At 36.5% G+C, this 19266-nt stretch overlaps 1 pseudogene; it reads right to left on the bottom strand.

Annotated features, from left to right (window-relative positions):
• LOC138163517 (E3 ubiquitin-protein ligase ARIH2 pseudogene) overlaps positions 1 to 15095 on the bottom strand; it is a 51259-nt pseudogene extending 36164 nt beyond the window's left edge.
• Positions 15096 to 19266: the final 4171 nt, after the last annotated feature.

Genomic DNA, 19266 nt, shown 5'->3' with positions numbered 1-19266 from the left:
TAGAACTGAAAATCATAGAGAAAGGTGAGTGGGGTAGAGTTAGGTTGATGAATAAAGCACCAAATTAATTTAGGCAAAATGGGAAGACTACCTTTTTATTGTGTACATTCACTTAAATGTGTTCTAGGAAAGAGAGTACTATCTTTAGCTGGCAGTAATAGCACTCTTAGATAAAGTAATAGCTTTGCTAAAGTCAATATTCCTATCAGAAGTTGCTGCCTATCTCTAAGGAACAAAACACTGGGAAGCAACATCCTAAAGTGAATGAAAATACATCCAATTCACAGCGAAGTCAAAATGGCACTGGCATAAAGTCAAAGAATATTTTTGGATGAGACTTTGTTTAGCACCTTAAATTTAACTAGCTGGAATTCTTTAAGTATGATCCTATTCAACATTTTGAAGTGAAGGATTTGCCTTTTAATTGAAAATCTGCACTTATCATAAAGATGAAACAAAATACATTCAGCTGAATTATTTTTTGGGGGAAAAGAGGACTTTAAAAAAGTATTAGTCTCTTAATATACAATGGACAGAGATTTCAGATTTTCTTCTGTGTGCCAACCAAAGACATACAGAAAAGCAGGGCAAGATGGATGAAAGCATACTGGATATTTCATGATGCTATGTGGTACATATAGAATGCTATGTAGTATATGCTATATGGACTGAGTGTGTAACCTGGGTTTAGGAATATCTGAGTTAAAATCTTGCCTTAGATTTTAATCTTACACTTATGAACTGTGTGACCCTTGGCAAGTCACTTAAACTCTATAGGCCTTGGTATCCTCAACTGTAAAATAAGCAATTGTTAAATACACTGTGATTCTTATCCATGTTCCTCTCAAGGGTCTTCATAGGGACCTTCCTATAGATTTTTTTTATACTTGATGGGTATAAGTGTGGCACTTATGCTATCCATCCATTAACCCTTACCCTCATTTGATAACTACTTTTCCATTATTATGATATGATTCTTTGATAAATCCCCTTAAACCACTTCCTGTGTATGTCATTTTTGTAGATATGCTACAGTCTAATTGCATCTATCATGAATTTCCCTACTACCCTTGAGTCAAAAATAATTTTGACGCTATGAAGATTTGGCATTCCAAAATTTTAATTAATTCAATGTAAATAAGAAAACATGGGTAGTTTTTAAAAGGAGAGCATTACATGATCATTAGCTGTGTCTCACAATTTTCCCAATGTGATTCAGACTGTTTTCCTTTTACTGCTAAACTGTGCATTCAGATCACTGTGCAATTAACAGACATGTATTAAGTATCTATGATGGAATGATAGAAAAGAAAAGAAAGAAAGAACACATAATAAGTACAAAACACTCTGTTAACATTGGAGATACAAATAAACAAAGCAAGACAGCACCTGCTTTTGAAGAACTCACATTTGAATTCAAGGAGGCAAAATATAGAAAAAAAATATGACGACAGGACAAATGGGAAGGCTTAGAAGTCCTAATGTTGCAGAAGGGGAGGTTGGCAAGGCCCAGACACCCTTATTTTAAATCAGTAGATTATTAAGAATTGACGTCTGGGAGCCAAGATGGTGGAGTAAGTATTAAATTGTAATCACTCTCCCATATTCACCTCCAAACAACCATAAAAGAGTGCCCCTCCAAACTAGTCCTGGAACAGCAGAAACAGCCAAAAGATGGGGTGAAACAATCTTTAAGCCCAAGAAACTTGGAAAATTGACAGGAAAGGTCTGTTTCACTCAGGTAAAAGGAGAGCATGGTCCAGGACCAGGAAGCATTCCAGCAAGCCAGAACCAAGCTCCATCTCAGCAAACCAGCAGTAGATACTGAGCTCTGGTGTGGTGGAACAGGCAAATATCAACACCAGCATCTCCCCCATCCCTCAGCATAAGCAGGGGACTAGGCACACTCCAACTCTAAGAACCCCCACTTGCTTCAGTTAGCCCCTGATAAAGAGGCATCTTCTAGTGCTCAGACTTCCACATCCTTCAGCATAGCCCCAGGCAAATAAGTAACCTTCAGCAGACAGACCTCTCCTTGCTTCAATATAACCCCAGTCAAACAGGTAGAAGCCTACCCTGCAGGTAAGTAAGCAAATAGGTAGCTGCCAGTGACCGGACCACCACATGCTTCTGTATATACCTGGAAAAATGCAGAAACACCACCAGCCTCAGCACATGCCAGCCAGATACCACCAATAGGACTCCTGTTAAGTACCAGGTAAATTACCAGACCCCTACAGTCTCCAGCTACACCAACCACCTCCCACCCCACCCCCTCAGCACAGAACCAGACATCAGGGTCCCATGTGGTCCTCAGGGTAGCATCAGTGCAGCAACAGGTAAACATCCAGGTCCTGTAGCCACTGACACAAGAAGCCTGAGACATTGTCCTTTCTAGCCCAGGAGCTTAGCTCAAATATAAAAGAAAGGAAAAGGGTCAAAGAAGATGACCAGGAAACAACAAAAAAGACTCTGACCTTAGAAACTTATTATACGACAGGGAAAGTCAAGACACAAATTCAGAGAGGACAGTAATGTTAAAACATCCATGGGCAAAACCCCAAAGAAAAACAAGAAGTGGCATCAGGCCCAAAAAGAATTCATGGAAGAGCACAAAAAGGAGCTTAAAAATCATATGAGAGAGGCAGAAGAAAAATTGTGCAAAGAAATAATAGGGATGCAAGAGAATTATGAAAAAAAAGATCCAATAGCTTGGAAAAAGCAAACAATTACTTAAAAAGTACAATTGGCTAAATAGAAAAGAAAGTACAGCATCTAATTGAGGAAAACCACTGTTTGGAAGTTAGAATTGGGCAAGTGGGAGAAAATGACTCTATGAGACATCAAGAATCAATCAAACAAATTAAAAAGAATGAAAGAAAAATAGAAGAAAATGTAAAACACCTCATGGAAAAACAACTGACCTAGAAAATAGATCCAGGAGAGACAATATCAGATTAATTGGACTACTTGAAAGCCATGATCAAAAGGAGGCCCTAGACAACATCCTTTAAGGAAATTATTAAGGAAAACTGCCCAGATGTTTAATGATTATTTTTCAGTTGTTTCTGCGACCAAAAAATACCCTTGTAAATCTCATCACTGCAAATTACTGCCATAGGTCCTACAGTGTCATTTCATAAGCAATGAAAATGTTACATGTTCAGTAAATAGCTTTTAGATATTCCACGGCTAAAGAACTGAATGCCAAGGATATTGATGGCATATCACTAATTCTTCTTACTGAATTGAAAAGTCTCAAGTCAATGACATTAAGCGGAAAATTCAGAGAAAATGTCTAAAACAGTTAAAAAATACATTCCCACATTGCTGCAGATCTTGATTATTTTGTTTTTAGAATTTTATTTATAAATATTTTAATATGGATAATTTAGTCTTAAGGAACTTTTGTGACCTAGATTACTGTAGCTTGCTGATTCAAACTACGTTTCACTTCCCAATCTTGACAGGCATCTTCCTTATTACTATCCTTTTCTCTCCACCTGGCGGTATGCCCTCCATACTAGTTTTTCTGAGGGTATTAATCTACTCAGTTCTGGAACTCCTGCCCTGAGGCTGAGCTGTGTGTTCATTCAAACTCACCTAGCCATATGTAGCTATTCCTAGGTCAGAGCATTACATCTCATTTTGCTGTCTATCTACCTATCTTCCTGCCCAACTTCCTCCTTTTCATCTCTTCTGTTGAGCACAGTAATTAAATTAATACTACCTTTGCTCCTGGAAAGAGAGGTTCAATCAATTTTCTTCAGTCAATTCTTAGAACAAAATTCCTTTTCCACCAATTCCCCTGGTATGTGGAACTCACAGTCTAGAAACTTTCATTATTCAGTCTAGAAACTTTCACTTCTCTTAACAAGGCAATCCTCCATCAACTGCTGAGTTAGGGATGTGATTTCATTTCCATATCCTTCAAGTCCTATAGCATGGGAAAACAGACTAAGGTACAGAACAGGCAAGGTTTTATGAACTTGTGAGCAGTGCTGTGCTGGCAAATGTTTAAAAATCAGTTCTCTTAAATACATATTATTAATATTTTCTCTATCATTTCTTAAATCTAAAGAATCAATAAATAAAGTACTAATTTGTTGCATTTACTGATTTATGAGGTATAAATTCTCTCACTGAAAATTTAATAATCTTCTCTTAAGAGACAGTTGGATCTGGCACCAGCACACCTCTGCTTGTGGGAATTCTCCACTAACACAATAACAGCCTCTATGTACACACTGGCACTTTCCAAAAAAGCATAAGAAAGAGTTGGAGTGAGTAGCTGTGGGAGCCAGGGACTGTGGTAGGGCAACAGAGGAGGCATTTGAAGAATACATTATATTTTCTGAGCAGACAGAATTCAGCAGCATAATGTGTGATCAGAGTTTTAACTTCTGTGAGTGATTTTAAAAAGCTTAGGATTATAAATTATATATAAATTATGTCATGTAACTATGACAATATTTTACATGGGGCTAAACTTGTCTTTATAATGTCTCAAGTCTTGATTCCCTCTTGCACTCACTTACACCTCCAGTCTCAAGAATAGCAAAACCATCCTTCAGAGAGAGTGACTAAAGAGCGTTTAAGAACACATATGATAATGAGACCAATTTTATTTTATTTTAGAGTATATTTAAGTTCTGATGAAATCACTGTTACAATTGCAAGTAGAAATCCAGGCAAAATGAATAATTATTAATTTAGATGAATTAGGGAAATATCACATCCAGATTCTTTTAAATATCCATAATTGCATCAGACTGAGTACTCTTTCCTGTGAAGAAAATCATCCCTTTCATCTCCTATGTCTTCTTCATCCATGTTTTCCCACAAATCCCTGTATTCCTTAAGGACATATAGACATACTAAATATAAAAATATAACACTCACAGCTGAATGGGTGGATTTCTTTGTTAAATACAGGTATAAAACTCTCCCTAAGATGTTTTGTTATTCTAAAGTAGCACCTTTTATCAACTTTATATTGAATCATTGCAATGAATGCACTGGCATAAGGAGCTCCTAAAAAACTCAATAGTCCCAATGCCCTCTAAAGTCCTTTGTGTACCCAAAATTGTAATCCTACCACTCTGGGGCCACTAGGATGTTGAATAAGTTGCTTAGGGACAGAGGGTATATAAGTCAGAGGTAGGCCTTGAAATGGGATTCTTCTGACTCTGAGGCTGGCTCAGTATCAACTAATATGCTCTCTTCTTAGGATTATGGTGAGTATTTCACCTGATTATCAATGTGGAGTGGAGACAAGAAGTGGAGACAACTGGGCAAGGTTATAGGAGATGGTCTGAGGAATTAATGAAGATAAAAGTAGTAGGATCTGATAACATAAGAAGTTCTATGTAGAATAAGTTGCATGTATGGCATAGCTTGGTGAAAAAGCAGAGGCGATGCTTAACTTGGAGTTAGAAAGATAGGAACTGAATGTCTACCTCAGACACTAATTATCTGTGTAAACCAGAGTTAGTCATTAAATCTTTCTCAATCTCAGTTTTCCTGTCTGTAGAATAAGTATAATAACAGTCTATACCTCACAGGGATTTTGTGAGCTAAATGAAGCATTTGTTGTTGGATTAGTCTTGTGATGAGGGCAGTGTATCTTCTGTGCCAAATGAACACAGACACACATACAGAGCCGATTCCATTTTAGGGGAATAGTTGTAATCATAATAATAAATCAAAGGTAGGCCTCCCTGTAGTAAAATTTGTAGTTCTCTACTTTCTGGCTAAACCAGTTGAGCATCATGAACAACGTACCCCCAGACATCAGGGATTCCTACCTCTTGAAGAAATTAGGTTTCTAATGGGGATCTTCTAAGACAGAAAATGGGAAAATCAGAGAATTTTAAATTTTCAGAAATTTCCAAATTTCAGTTATAAGTGACATAGACTATTTAGTCCAAACTAAATGGTATCCTCTCTGTATTATCATCTCTGACAAATACTTATTCAATCTTTGCTCGAAGATTTGAAGTAATAGAGATCACACTGTTTTCCAAAGCATCCCATTACACTTGGGACAAGACAAGATTTTTATTTCTTTTCATTAAATGGAAACTTATTCCTCCAAATTCCTTCAATTGTTCCTTATTCTACTCTCTAAAACAAGGGAGAGCAATTTTAATCCCTCTTCCATGTGACAGCTCTTCAAATATTTGAAGATAATTATCATTCAATTGATCCTGATGCCATAATCTCTAACACCTTCATTGTCCTGGAGAGTTTTCTATGAACACACTATTATTTGTCAACTTCCCTTCAGACTTAATCTGATGAAGGCAGAACACGGCAGGTTGCACCTCCCTCATTCTTGACATTGTGTTTCTCATAATGCCTATCATTGCATTTATTTTTCTGGTTGCCATTTCAAACTGACTTGTACTGAAATTCTAGCTCATTGGGTACATTTCTATGCTGTTCATGGGGCTGTTAATTGGTCTAGGTATTCTGGAAAGCCCTTTGGAATTATATCTAAGAAGTCATTGAATTGTGTACACCCTTTGACCTGAAGGGGAGCCTATGAACGGGGGTATGAATGAATAAATTACAGTATATGTACTTCATAAGTCCAATAAGAATGAATGAGTGAATAATGCAGAAAGCATTGTGCTAAGTGTGGGAAAAAACAAATAGAAAAGTAAAACAATGCAGGTTCTTAAGGAAATAGCATTCTAATGGGGGAAAAGCTATCTGAAAGGTTTCAGCTGTAAGTCAGTTGGAGAAATCTCATGGTTATTAAGGTGAAATGGAAAAACAGAGAGATGGCGATACTGATCCTTTAATGTTGCTTCTGCTGACTAAATCATGCCCTTTCCTGATATGACCCATTTGACAGTACCGAAGGCTTTGGCGACAGAACTTGATCTTCTAGGTCTTACAAAATTGTAAAGATTTAAAAAAATGAAAGAATTAAGAATTGTGATTAATGTTATTACAAACTATGATTCCAGAGAATGGATGGTAAATCTGCTACCTACTTCCTGGTGAAGAGGGGATGGATTCAAAATGTAGAATAAGAAATTCCTTTCTAGGTAAGGTCAATGTTGGGGATTTGTTTTGTTTGACTGTATGTCTTTGTTATAAAAGTTTTGTTTTTTCTATTCCGTATGAGGGGATTTAGGACCTAGGGTCAATCACAAGTCACCCTTTTGTGTTTGAGGTGAGAAAACAACCAACCTTTTCTTGATTCTTATCTAATAACAGGACACATAGACATTCACATGCACAGATTTTCACATGCTTTGCACTTAGAGGTAGATAGGGGACATGCCCTCTTTTTTGAACTAAGGTTCTTTTGTTATTATTTCAGTGTTGGAGAAAGAAAAGTTTTCTGGGATTAGGTAATATATAGGACTCTAAAATTTCTACAGAGATCCATGGCATTAAAAGATAAGAGGGCTTGGGATGTGATATTCTGTAAGGCACAGGAGTTTATATTACAATCAAGGATCAACTACCCAGAAAAATTAAGCATAATCTTTCAGGCAAGGAGATATATATATACAGCGAAATAGGGGACTCCTAGACCTTACTGATGAAAAGTTGGAAAATTTAATCTTCAATTGCAAAACTCAAGAGAAGCATAAAGGTTAAACAGGAAAGGAAAATAATGCATATTATTCAACAAAGGCAAACTGCTTACCTCCCTACATGGGGAGATGACACCTGTAACTCTTGAGAACTGTATATTTATTATGACATTTAGAAAGGATGTACATAGACAGAGGGCATGGGTGTAAATTGACTGATGTGAGGATAAAAACCTATTTAAGGTCTGAAAAGTGATTATAATTGTAGAAGAGGAAAGGAGGAGGCCTGAAAAAGGTAAATTGTATCACATGAAGAGGCACAAAAGCATATTACAGTAGAGGGAAATATGGGAGGGAGATGAGCATTGCTTGAACTTTACTCTCCTTGGCTTTGGCTCAAGGAAGGAATAACATAGTTGGTTATAGAAACCTAACTTCTCCTTTAAGCAGTAGGAGGGGAAAGGGGAAAGGAAAAGGAGGGGGTGAGAAGGGAGAAGGGATGGAAGTAGTAGTAAGGGAAAATAGAAAGATAAAGGAGAGGGCTTATAGAAGGGAGGGAAGATTGAGGAAGGTGGTGGTCAAAAACAAAACTCTTTCAAGGAAGGAAAGGGAGAAAAAAATAAAAGCATAACTGGGGGAGGGGGATAGGATGGAGTAAAAGACACAGATAGCTGTGCATATGAATGTGTTGAATTCTCCCATAAAATGGAAGTAGATAATAGAATGGATTAAAAACCATAATCTTACAATATGTTTTTTTAAAGAAACACATTTGAAACAGACAGTAAAGGTAAAAGACTGGAGTAGAATGTAGTATACTTGATCTGCAATTAAAAAAAAACAACAAAAGCATGGGCAGCCATCCTGATCTCAGCTCAAGTAAAAGCAAAAATATATCTAAGGAAAGGGATGATAAAGGGAACTATATCCTGCTAAAAGGCACCATAGACAATGAAGAGATATCATTACTAAACATATATGAACCAAATGGTATAGCATCCAGATTCTTGGAGAAGAAGTTAAGGGAGTTCCAGGAAGAAATAGACAGCAAAACTATACTATTGGGGGACCTCAACCTCCCCCTTTCTCAACTCAAGAAACAACCACAAAAATAAACAAGAAAGAAGTTGAAGAAATGAATAGAATTTTAGAAAAGTTAGATATGGTAGATTTCTGGAGAAAACTGAATGGGGATAGAAAAGAATATACCTTTTTCTCAGCAGTATGTGGCACATACACAAAACCTCAGAATTCAAAGCATAAAGGCAAAAATATTAAATGCATCCTTTTGAGATCATGATGCAATAAAAATTATACATATTAAATGGTCATGAAAAGATAGACTAAAAATTAATTGGAAACTAAATAATCTAATCCTTAAGAATGAGTGGGTCTAACAACAAGCCTTAGAAACAATCTATAACTTCATCTAAGAGAATGACAATGAGATAACATACCAAAACTTAAGGGATGCAGCAAAAGTGGCTCTGGGGGAAGTTTTATATCTCTAAATCTCTATAAATTTAAATCTCTAAATCTATATCTCTAAATGAATAAAATAGAGAAAGAGTAGATCAATGAATTAGACATGCAGCTAAAAGAGCTAGAAAACAAATTTTAAATCCTCAATTAAATACCAAATTAGAAATTCAGAAAAACCAAAGGAGAGATTAATAAAAACTGAAATTAAGAATACTATTGAACTAATAAATAAAACTAAGGGCTGGTTTTATGAAAAAAAAGAACCAATAAAATACATAAACCTTTGATTAATTTAATTAAAGAAAAGAATGAAGAAAACCATATTACCAGCAGCAAAAGTGAAAAGGGTGAATTCACCACCAGTGAAGAAGAAATTATAATAATGATTAGGAATCATTTTGCCCAACTATATGCCAATAAATTTGACAAAATTAGTGAAATAAATGAATATTTACATAAATATAAATTTCTCAGATTAACAAAAGAAGAAGTAAAATACTTAAATAACCTCATTTCAGAAAAAGAAACTGAACAAGCCATCAATGAATTCCCTAGGAAAAAATCTCCAGGGCCAAATGGATTTACAAGTGAATTCTATCAAATATTTGAAGAACAATTAATTTCAATGCTATACAGACTATTTGGGAAAATATGTGAAGGAGTCCTCCTATATTCTTTTTATGATACAAATATGGTACTGATACCTAAACTGAAAAGAGTTAAAACAGAGAAAGAAAATTATGGACAAATTTCCCTAATGAAAAAAAATGTGAAAAATTTAAATGAGACTAACAAAAAGATCATAGTAACTTATGACAAGAATAATGCACTATGGCAAGGTAGGATTTATACCAGAGATGCAGGGCTGGTTCAATATTAGGAAAATTACGCCAGCATAATTGATCATATCAACAACAAAACTAACAGAAACCATATGTTTATCTCTTAATAAGGTTTTTTTTTAAATCATCAGATTAGTTCATTTATACTCACACCCTCTATCTATGTATAACCTTTTTAAAGGTCATGATAATCATATAAATTTTGATATTGACAGTTAACATCTTCTCATTTAGGGATGTAAACATTTTGCTCTTATTGCATCCCAAGTTATGTGCATGTGTGCGTGAGTGTGCGTGTGTGTATGTGTGAGTGTGTGTTTTCCTTGTTTACCTTTTTATGTCTTTCTTGAGTTTTGTAATTGGAGATCAATTTTCCATTGAGCTCTGGCTTTTTCATCAGGAAAATCTGGAAGTCCCTTGTTTCATTAAATGACCATCTCCTTGCCTGAAAGTTTATGCTCAGTTTTGCTGGGTGGTTGATCCTTGGTTGTAATCCTAGCTCTTTTGCCTTACAAAATATCAAATTCCAATCCCTCATCTTTTGATTTAGAAGTTGCTAGGTCCTATGTGATCCTGACTGTAGTTCTACGATATTTGAATTGTTTCTTTTTGGCTACTTGCAGTATTTTCTCCTTAATCCTGTAATTGTGGGATTTGGTTACTAAATTTCTTGGAGTTTTCAATTTGGTATCTCTTTCAGGAGGAGACCGGTGAATTCTTTTGATAAATATTTTACCTTCTGATTCTAGGACTTCAGGACAGTTTTCTTTGACAATCTCTTGGAGGATGTTGTCCAGGTTGCTTTTTTCATCATGGCTTTCTGGTAGACTAATAAATTCTTAAGTTATCTCTCCTGGATTTCCAGGTCAGTTGTTTTTCCAGTGAGATATTTTACACTTTCTTACAATTTTTCAATCTTTATGTTTTATTTGATTGACTCTTGGTGCATCATAGAGTCCTGAGCTTCAATTTGACTGATTCTAATTTTTAGTGAATTACTCTCTTTGGTTAGTTTTTGAAGGTCCATTTTTAGGGAGCTATTTTCTCCAATTAGCTCATTAATTTTACTTAAAAAAATTTTTTTTAAAGCAATTGGGGTTAAGTAACTTGCCCAAGGTTACACAGCCAGTTATTTTGTGTGGGTGTTAAGTATTTTAGGCTGGAACCGAACCCAGGTCTTCTTGATGCCAGGCCGGTACTCTTACTCACTCCATCACCTAGCTGCCCCCTAATTTTACTTTTTAAGGATTTGTTTTTTCAGTCAGACTTTTTTTTTTTTCCAATTTGGTCACTATAGATTTAAATTTATCTTCTACCTCTCTACTTTGGGTTGTAAAATCTTTCTTGAGCTCCTCCAAGACTGCTTTTTTGGGCTTGAGACCAGTTCATATTTCTTTCTGTGGTCTCAGGTGTGAGTATAGATTAGTTGCTATTGCTCGCTATAATAAGCTCTAATCGATTTTCTTCCCATCCCCTTCTCCTTCTCAGCTTCCTTCCTTCTCATTGTAATTTCCTATTTCCTAATTTCTCAGACTGGGAGCCAAGGGCCTGGTTGTTGATTTTGTGTGCTGTGGCCTCTGGTTTGAGGCCAAGGCCTCTCAGTGTTTTCCCTGAGTTATGCTGAGGCTCACAGAGTAATCTGTGGGGGAGGGGTGGTCTGGCCACTTCAGATTTCTGCCTCTATGCCCCTGGGCTACAGCTCAGGCAGGCTTTTGCTGGTCAGGTGAGGTGGGGCTTGTTGGGGCCCCTCCCCCTCTTCTCTTCAGACTCCTTGCTGCCTCAGTTATGCCCTTTCTCAATGACTCCTAAGCCTGAGACTATTTTCTCCAATTCAGGATTTTACTCTGGGTGGGGCATTTATCTCTGGGTTTTCTTGGTCAGGGAGGGGGAATCGAAGCAGTCAGAGTTTACTTTGCCATCCTAGTCCCTGGAAAACCAAGCAGGTGATTTTTAAACTTCCAGTCTGGGGGCTGATAGCCCCAGGAGAAGCTGCTGTCTCTGCTGTGGGGACCTGAGCTTTGTCTTACCCAGCTCCAATGGATCCTCAAGTTACATCCTGTGGTGAGATGGCTGCAAATCACCCTTGGGGTGGGTGAGTATGCTGGCTGGGGCTCCTTCTCTCTCTGCTGTAGTCTGCTCTCTAGTCCAAGCTGCTGCAGACCCCACATGCTCCGTGCTCCCCCTGCCTGGACCCACATGGGCACTTTCCTCAGCTGGATTCTGCCACACTCTGCCTCCCAGTGGATTATGACACTCCAAAATACGTTCAGATTCACTTTTTAGAGTTTAGTGATGGGATTCAAGGAGGACCTTAGATAAGTTACTGCTTCCGTTCTGCCATCTTGGTTCCACCTCCATATGTTTATCTCAATAGATGCAGGAAAAGTTTTTGACAAAATACAACCCCTATTCCTATTAAAAACACTAGATAGCATAGAAATAAATGGGGCCTTCCTTAAAATAATAAGTAGCATCTAACTTAAACCATCAGCAAGCATTATACGTAATGGGGCTCAGCAGCATTTCCAGTAAGATAGGGGGTGAAAAAAAGATGTCCATTATCACCACTGTTATTCAATATGGTACAAGAAATAGCAATAAGGGAAGAAAAAGTAATAGATGGAATTAGAATAGGCAAGAAGAAACTAAGCTATCACCTTTTTTTGCAGATGATATAGTGATGTACTTAAAGAACCCTAGAGAATCAGGTAAAAAATATTTGAAATAATAAACAACTTTAGCAAAGTGGCAGTATAGAAAATAAGCCCACATAAATCATTGGCATTTCAATATATTACTAACAAAGCCCAGCAGTAAGTGATAGAAAAATTCCATTTAAAGTTACTGTAGACATTATAAAATATTTGGGAGTCTTCTTGCCAAAACACATTGAGGAACTATATAAAAACAATTCTGAAGCTGTTTTCACACAAATAAAGTCAGATCTAAATAATTGTAGAAACATCAGTTTTTCATGTTTAGGTCAAGCTAATGTAGTAAAAAATAACAACTCTACCTAAATTACTTTACTTATTCAGTTCCATACCAATCAAACTATCAAAATTTATTTTACAGAGTGGAAAAAATAATACCATAATTCATATGGAAGATCAAGAGGTCCAGAATATGAAGGGAATTAATGAAAAGAACTGCTAGGGAAGGTGGCCTAGCCATACCAGATCTTAACTTGTAATATAAAGCAGTTATCATCAAAACTACTTTGTACTGGCTAAAAAATAGAGTGGTGAATCAGTGGAATATATTAGGTACACAAGACACAGCAGTCAATGACTATAGTAATCTACTATTTGGAAAAAAACAAAGACCCTGGTTTCTGAGATAAGAACTCACTATTTGACAAAAACTTCTGAGAAAAATGGAAAACAGTAGTGCAGAAACTAGGCATAGACCAACATCTTACACTGTATATCAAAATCAATTCTAAATGGATTCATGATTTAGATATAAAGGCTAATTTAAGCAGACTGGGAGAGCAAGGAAATTTTGCCTATCAGATTGATGGAGAATGGAAGAATTTATCACCTAACAAGAGACAGAGAATGTGATGAAATGCAAAATGGATAATTTTGATTACATTAAATTGAAAAATGTTTACAGAAACAAAGTCAATGTAACCAAGATTTGGAGAGAAGCAGAAAACTGGAAAATAATTTTTACAGCCAGTATCTCTGATAAAGGCCTTATTTCCAAAATATTTAGAGAATTGAGTCAAATTTATAAGAATACTAGTCATTCCTCAGTTGATAAATGGTCAAAGTATATGAACAGGCAGTTTTCTCATGAAGAAATTAAAGCTTTCCATAATCATGTGAAAAAATGCTCTAAGTCATTATTGATTTGAGAAAGGTAAATCAAAACAAATTCTTAGGTACCATGTCATACTTATCAAATAGATTAACATGACAAAATAGAAAGATAACAAATGTTGGAGAAGATGTAGAGAAGTTGGAACATAATATATTGCTGGTGGCATTGTGGACTCATCCAACCATTCTGGAGAGCAATTTGGAAAGTATACCGAAAGGGCTATTAAACTTTGCATACCGTTTGACCCAGCAATACCACTACTAGGGTTGTATCCCAAAGAGATCATAAAAATGGGAAAAGCACCCACATGCACAAAAATATTTGTAACAGATCTTTTTGTGGTGGCCAAGAATTAGAAATTGAGGGGATGTACATCAATTGGGGAATGGCTGAACAAGTTGTGGTATGTGAATGTAATGGAATACTATTTTGCTATATGAAATGATGAGCAGGCAGGCTTCAGAAAAACTGGAAAGAGTTGTATTGACTGATCCTGAATAAAGTGAGCAGGACCAGGAGAACATTGTACATAGTAACAACCACATTGTATGATGAGTAACTTTGATAGATATAGCTCTTCTCAGTAATCTCAGTAATGCAAGGATCTAAGAGAACTCCAAAAGGCTCATAGTGGAAAATGTTATCCACATTCAGAGAAATAACTATGGAGTCTGAATGCATATCAAGGCGTATTAACGTGAAAATATGTTTATAAGAATGTGTATGTAGATACAGCCCCATGCTTCTTCCTTCTTTCTCTCTCTCCCTTTGGCCTCTTCTGGTTGGCAGAGTGCCTGTTAGCGCAGACTTCGGTATAAAGATGGCTAAGTCTAAGAACCATACCACCCACAACCAATCATGAAAATAGCACAGAAATAGCATTAAGAAAACCTAGGTCACAGAGATATGAGTCTCTGAAACGGGTTGACCCCAAGTTTCTGAGAAACATGTACTTTGCCAAGAAACACAATAAGAAGGGACTGAAGGGCCAACAATGCCAAAGCCATCAAGGCCTGAGCAGAGGCCATCAAGGCCCTGAACACCAAGGCCTCCAAAGCCAAGCTCCTCAGGCCCAAGATCCCCAAGGCCAGTGCCCGGCACGCTGGCCACAAGATGGCTACCAAGGGTCCAGGTCCTATGATTGGCATCAAGCGTCCAGGGTCCAGGATCACGAAGCCTGACTCTAAGTTTGCCAGAATGACTGACCCCAAATCTACCAAGCCCACTGACCCCAAGTTCCCAAGTCCACTGACCCCAAGGCTGCCAAGCCTATTGACCCCAAGGCTTCCAAGTCTGCTGCCAAGGTCAGTAAGTCAGATCCCAAGGCTACCAAATCTGGTGCCAAGGCCAATAAATCTGATGTTAAGGCCACCAAGTCTGACCCCATGGTTTCCAAATCTGATTCCAAGGCTGCCAAGTCTGATTCTAAGGCTGCTAAACCTGCCTAGTCCAAACCCAAAGATGCTGGGGCTAAAGCTGCTAGTTCCAAGCTTTCAAAATAGATACTTCAGGACAGAAGGACTTGTTTAAAGGTAAAACCATCCTTTTTTCCCTGCCAGGGTATGATTAGTCACTATTTTGTACAAATGAAGGAAATGGTGAGTCATAAAAAAAAAAAGAATGTGTATGTAGAGCCCGTATCGCATAACTCACTGTCTTTGGTAGGGGTGAGGAGAGGGAGGCAGAGGAAAAAAAAAATTATTAGACTCCATGAAAGCCATGACTAAAGAAAGAGCCTCGACATTAAATTTCAAAAAAAAAATTATATGAGAAACTGCTCTGATATCCTAGAAACATAGGCTAAAATAGAAGTGGAAAGAAAGATCCCAAAATGAAAACTCTCAGGAATAGTATAGCCAAATTTCAGAGCTCCCAAGTGAAGGAGAAAATATTGCAAGCAGCCAGAAAGAAACCATTGAAATACCATGAAGTCATAGTCAAGACCACATAAAATTTGGTAGCTTCCATGTTAAAGGAGTAGAGGGCTCAGAATATGATTTTTCAGAGGGCAAAAGATCATGGATTACAACTAGGAATGATCTACCCAGCAAAACTGAGTAGAATTGTTCTGGGGAAAAATGCATATTGAATGAAATAGAGCACTTTCATGCATTCCTGCTATGAAAAGACCAGAACCAAATAGAAAATTTGACATTCAAATGGAAGACTCAAAAGAAGCATAAAAAGAGATATTTGCTTTTTTTTTTTTTTTTTGCAGGGCAATTGGAGCTAAGTGACTTGACCAAAGTCACATGGCTAGTAAGTGTGTCAAGTGTCTGAGGTCAGATTTGAACTCAGATCCTCCTGACTCCAGGGCCAGTGCTCTATTCACTGAGCCACCTAGCTACCCCCAAAAGATATATTTGAAAGATTAATCATTGGGGCAGCTAGGTGGTGCAGCCCTGGAGTGGAGGACCTTCAAATCTGGCCTCAGACACTTAACACACACACACACACACACACAACTAGCCAATTGACCTTGGGCAAGTCACTTAACCCCAACTGCCCTGCCTTCCCCCCTCCAAAAAGCAAAAAAAAAAAGAAATAGGGGGATCCAGTCTCCCCCCCCCAAAAAATAAAAATTAATCATGAATTTTCAATAAAATTTAATTCCTTATATTTTTGTGTGGTAAGATGATACACGTAACTCCTAAGAACTTTATTATTAGGGCAGTTAAAAGATGTTTACATACAGGACATGAAGTGGAGTTGATTATGTTGGAGTGACCTCCAAAGTAATACAATGAGGGAAGGGGGAAGGGAGAGATAGAATGGAGAACATTTTCTTGCATAAGAGAGGCATGCAAGGAAAAGCCTTAACATTGGAGGGAGAAATGTGGTGATGGTAGCAGGCAGTGCTTGAAACTCACTCTCATGGTAATTAGTTCAAGGAAAGACATGTGAGTGTGTGCCTGTGTGTATGTGATATGTATGGATATGTGTATATACATACATATCACACACAGTTGTGTGTAGAATGTAACACACAATAGTGAAATAGGAGGGGAAGAGGATTAGAGAAAGGGAGAGGTGATGATAAAAGGGCAGATAGATTAAAGGAGGCAGTAGCTAGAATCCAAATACACTTTTGAGGAGGGATAGGATAAAAAGAAATAAAAACAGAAGAAAATGGGATGAAAGGAAATACACAATTAGGAATTGTAAACATGAATGTGAATGGAATGAAATCACACATTAAACAGAAGCAGATAGCAGGATGGATTAAAAAACAGACTCCAACAATATGTTGTTTATTACAGGCATACTTAAAACAGAAAGACACACACAGAGTTAAAATAAAGAACTGAATAAGAATCTAATAAGCTTCATCTTATTAGGGTACAATTATAATCTCAGAGAGCCAAAGCAAAAATAGTCCAAACTTTACAGGTAATCATGGAAAATACTTTTTATTTTATTTTTTGCTAAAAAGGTACCATGGATAATAAAGAGGCATTTAAAATTTTATACTATTGTGCCATAAGAAATGAGCACACAGACTTCATAATAACATGGAGAGACTTACATAAACTGATGCTGAGTGAGGAGAGCAGAACCAGGAGATTTTTTTTTAAGAAATCGGGGTTAAGTAACTTGCTCAAGGTTGCATGGCCAGTTATATTCTGGGTGTGGTGCTAAGTATCTGAGCCCAGATTTGATCCCCAGGTCATCCTGACACTGGAGCAGGTGCTCTTACTCGCTGTGCTACCTGGCTTCCCCAGAACCAGGAGAACTTTGTACACAATTACAGACACATTGTATCTGTGATGATTAATGACTTTGATAGACTAGACTCCTATCAGCAATGCAAGATTATAAGACAACTCCAAGGGACTCATGATGTAGAGGGTTATTCACATCCAGAGAACAACTACAGAGTCTGAATGCAGATTGAAGCAAACTATTGCTTGCTCTCTTTTTTGTTTTGCTTTGGTTTTTTCCTTCTTTCTCATTGTTCATTCCATTGGTTATAATTCTTCTTTGCAATTTGACTAATGTTTTGTGTGAAGGTATCTGTAGAAATTATATCAAATTGCATGCCACCATGGGGGGAAGGGGAGAAGAGACAGAGGGGAAGAAAATTTGGAACTCAAGGTATTTTGGAACTGAATGCTATAAAATAAAATCCCCCATTTATCAAATATATATTGAACTCAAAACTGAGCTAAATTTAGAAAAATAAGAGATAAATAAAAAATAAGTGATAAATGGTGAAAGGATATTAAACAGACTTTTCAGAAGAAGAAATCAAATTATCTTCATATGAAAAATACTCTAAATCATTACTGATTAGAGAAAGGCAAATTAAAACAACTCTGAGGCATTACTTCATCCCTATCATAAAAAAACAAACAAACACTGAAGTGGGTGGGGGGAAATAGATACACTAATGAACTATTGGCAGACAATTCTAGAAAAACAAATTTGGAACTAAGTCCAAAGGGCTATAAAACTGTGCATATCCTTCGACACAGCGATACCACTACTGCATCCCAAAGAGATCAAAGAAAAAGGAAAAGGTTCTATGTGTGCAAAAAATATTTTAGTAGGTTTTTTTTTTGATGGTGACAAAGAACTGGAAATTGAAGAGATGCTCATCATGGCTGAACAAATTGAAATTGTAGCATATAACTGTGATGGTGTACTATTGTGCAACATGAAATGACAATGAAATTGGTTTCAGAAAAACATGGCAAGACTTTTAAGAACTGATGCAAAGTGTGAGTGTAGTAATAATAATGTTATAATTATGATCAATTATGGTCAATACAATTATCTATAACAATTTTAAAAGACTTATTATGAAAAAAATTCTGTCTACCTCCAGAGAGATAACTGATAAACTATGAATGCAAAATGAAATATAATTTTTTCAGTTCCTTTATTTTTTCTTGTTTTATTTTGAAATATAGTTAATATGGAAACACGTTTTGCATGACTTATAATTGATATATTTTTGCTTGTCTTATCAGTAGATAAGTAGATTGGGAGGAGTTAAGATATAGAATTTGGGATTCAAAATTTGGAAACAAAAATTGTTATAAATAAATAATAAATAGATAAATACAACAGTATAAAAATATTGGCAGTAGAAACAATATCCAATTCTTCTTTAGAAAAAGAAAGAGAAATGATCACTTCACAGATAATAGTTTATAAAAGGGGGGAAAAGCATGCTTCATTGTTATATGTCTATAACATTTCCCTAATTGACAGGTTTAGAAACCTTGTCAAAGTAGGAAATGACATTACTTTCACAGGACCTATCCTTGATAAAACATGTTCTAAAACATGTTGATAAAACAAGAGATCATTACTTCACTTTCTAAATTCTCAAATATTATCCATTTAACAATCTATTCTACAACTTTCTAGAAATTTATGTTAAATTCATCAACCTATGAAGGCTCCAGATTCTCTTCACCCCCATTTTTTTTCTTTTGAGAAAGGAAACAATGTAAACCCAACTACATTCTTGTGGCATTCTTTTTAGTCTCTATAATCTTTAAAAAAAATTCTAAGTAGGGTTCTGGATCTAGCAATTCTTGTCATGCCCT

The sequence above is a fragment of the Petaurus breviceps genome, unplaced genomic scaffold (assembly GCF_028583685.1).
Source record: "Petaurus breviceps papuanus isolate PSGF00001 unplaced genomic scaffold, PetGlider_PUasm1.0 125, whole genome shotgun sequence".
NCBI lineage: Eukaryota > Metazoa > Chordata > Mammalia > Diprotodontia > Petauridae > Petaurus > Petaurus breviceps.
This window is presented reverse-complemented; position numbering and strand designations above follow the sequence as displayed.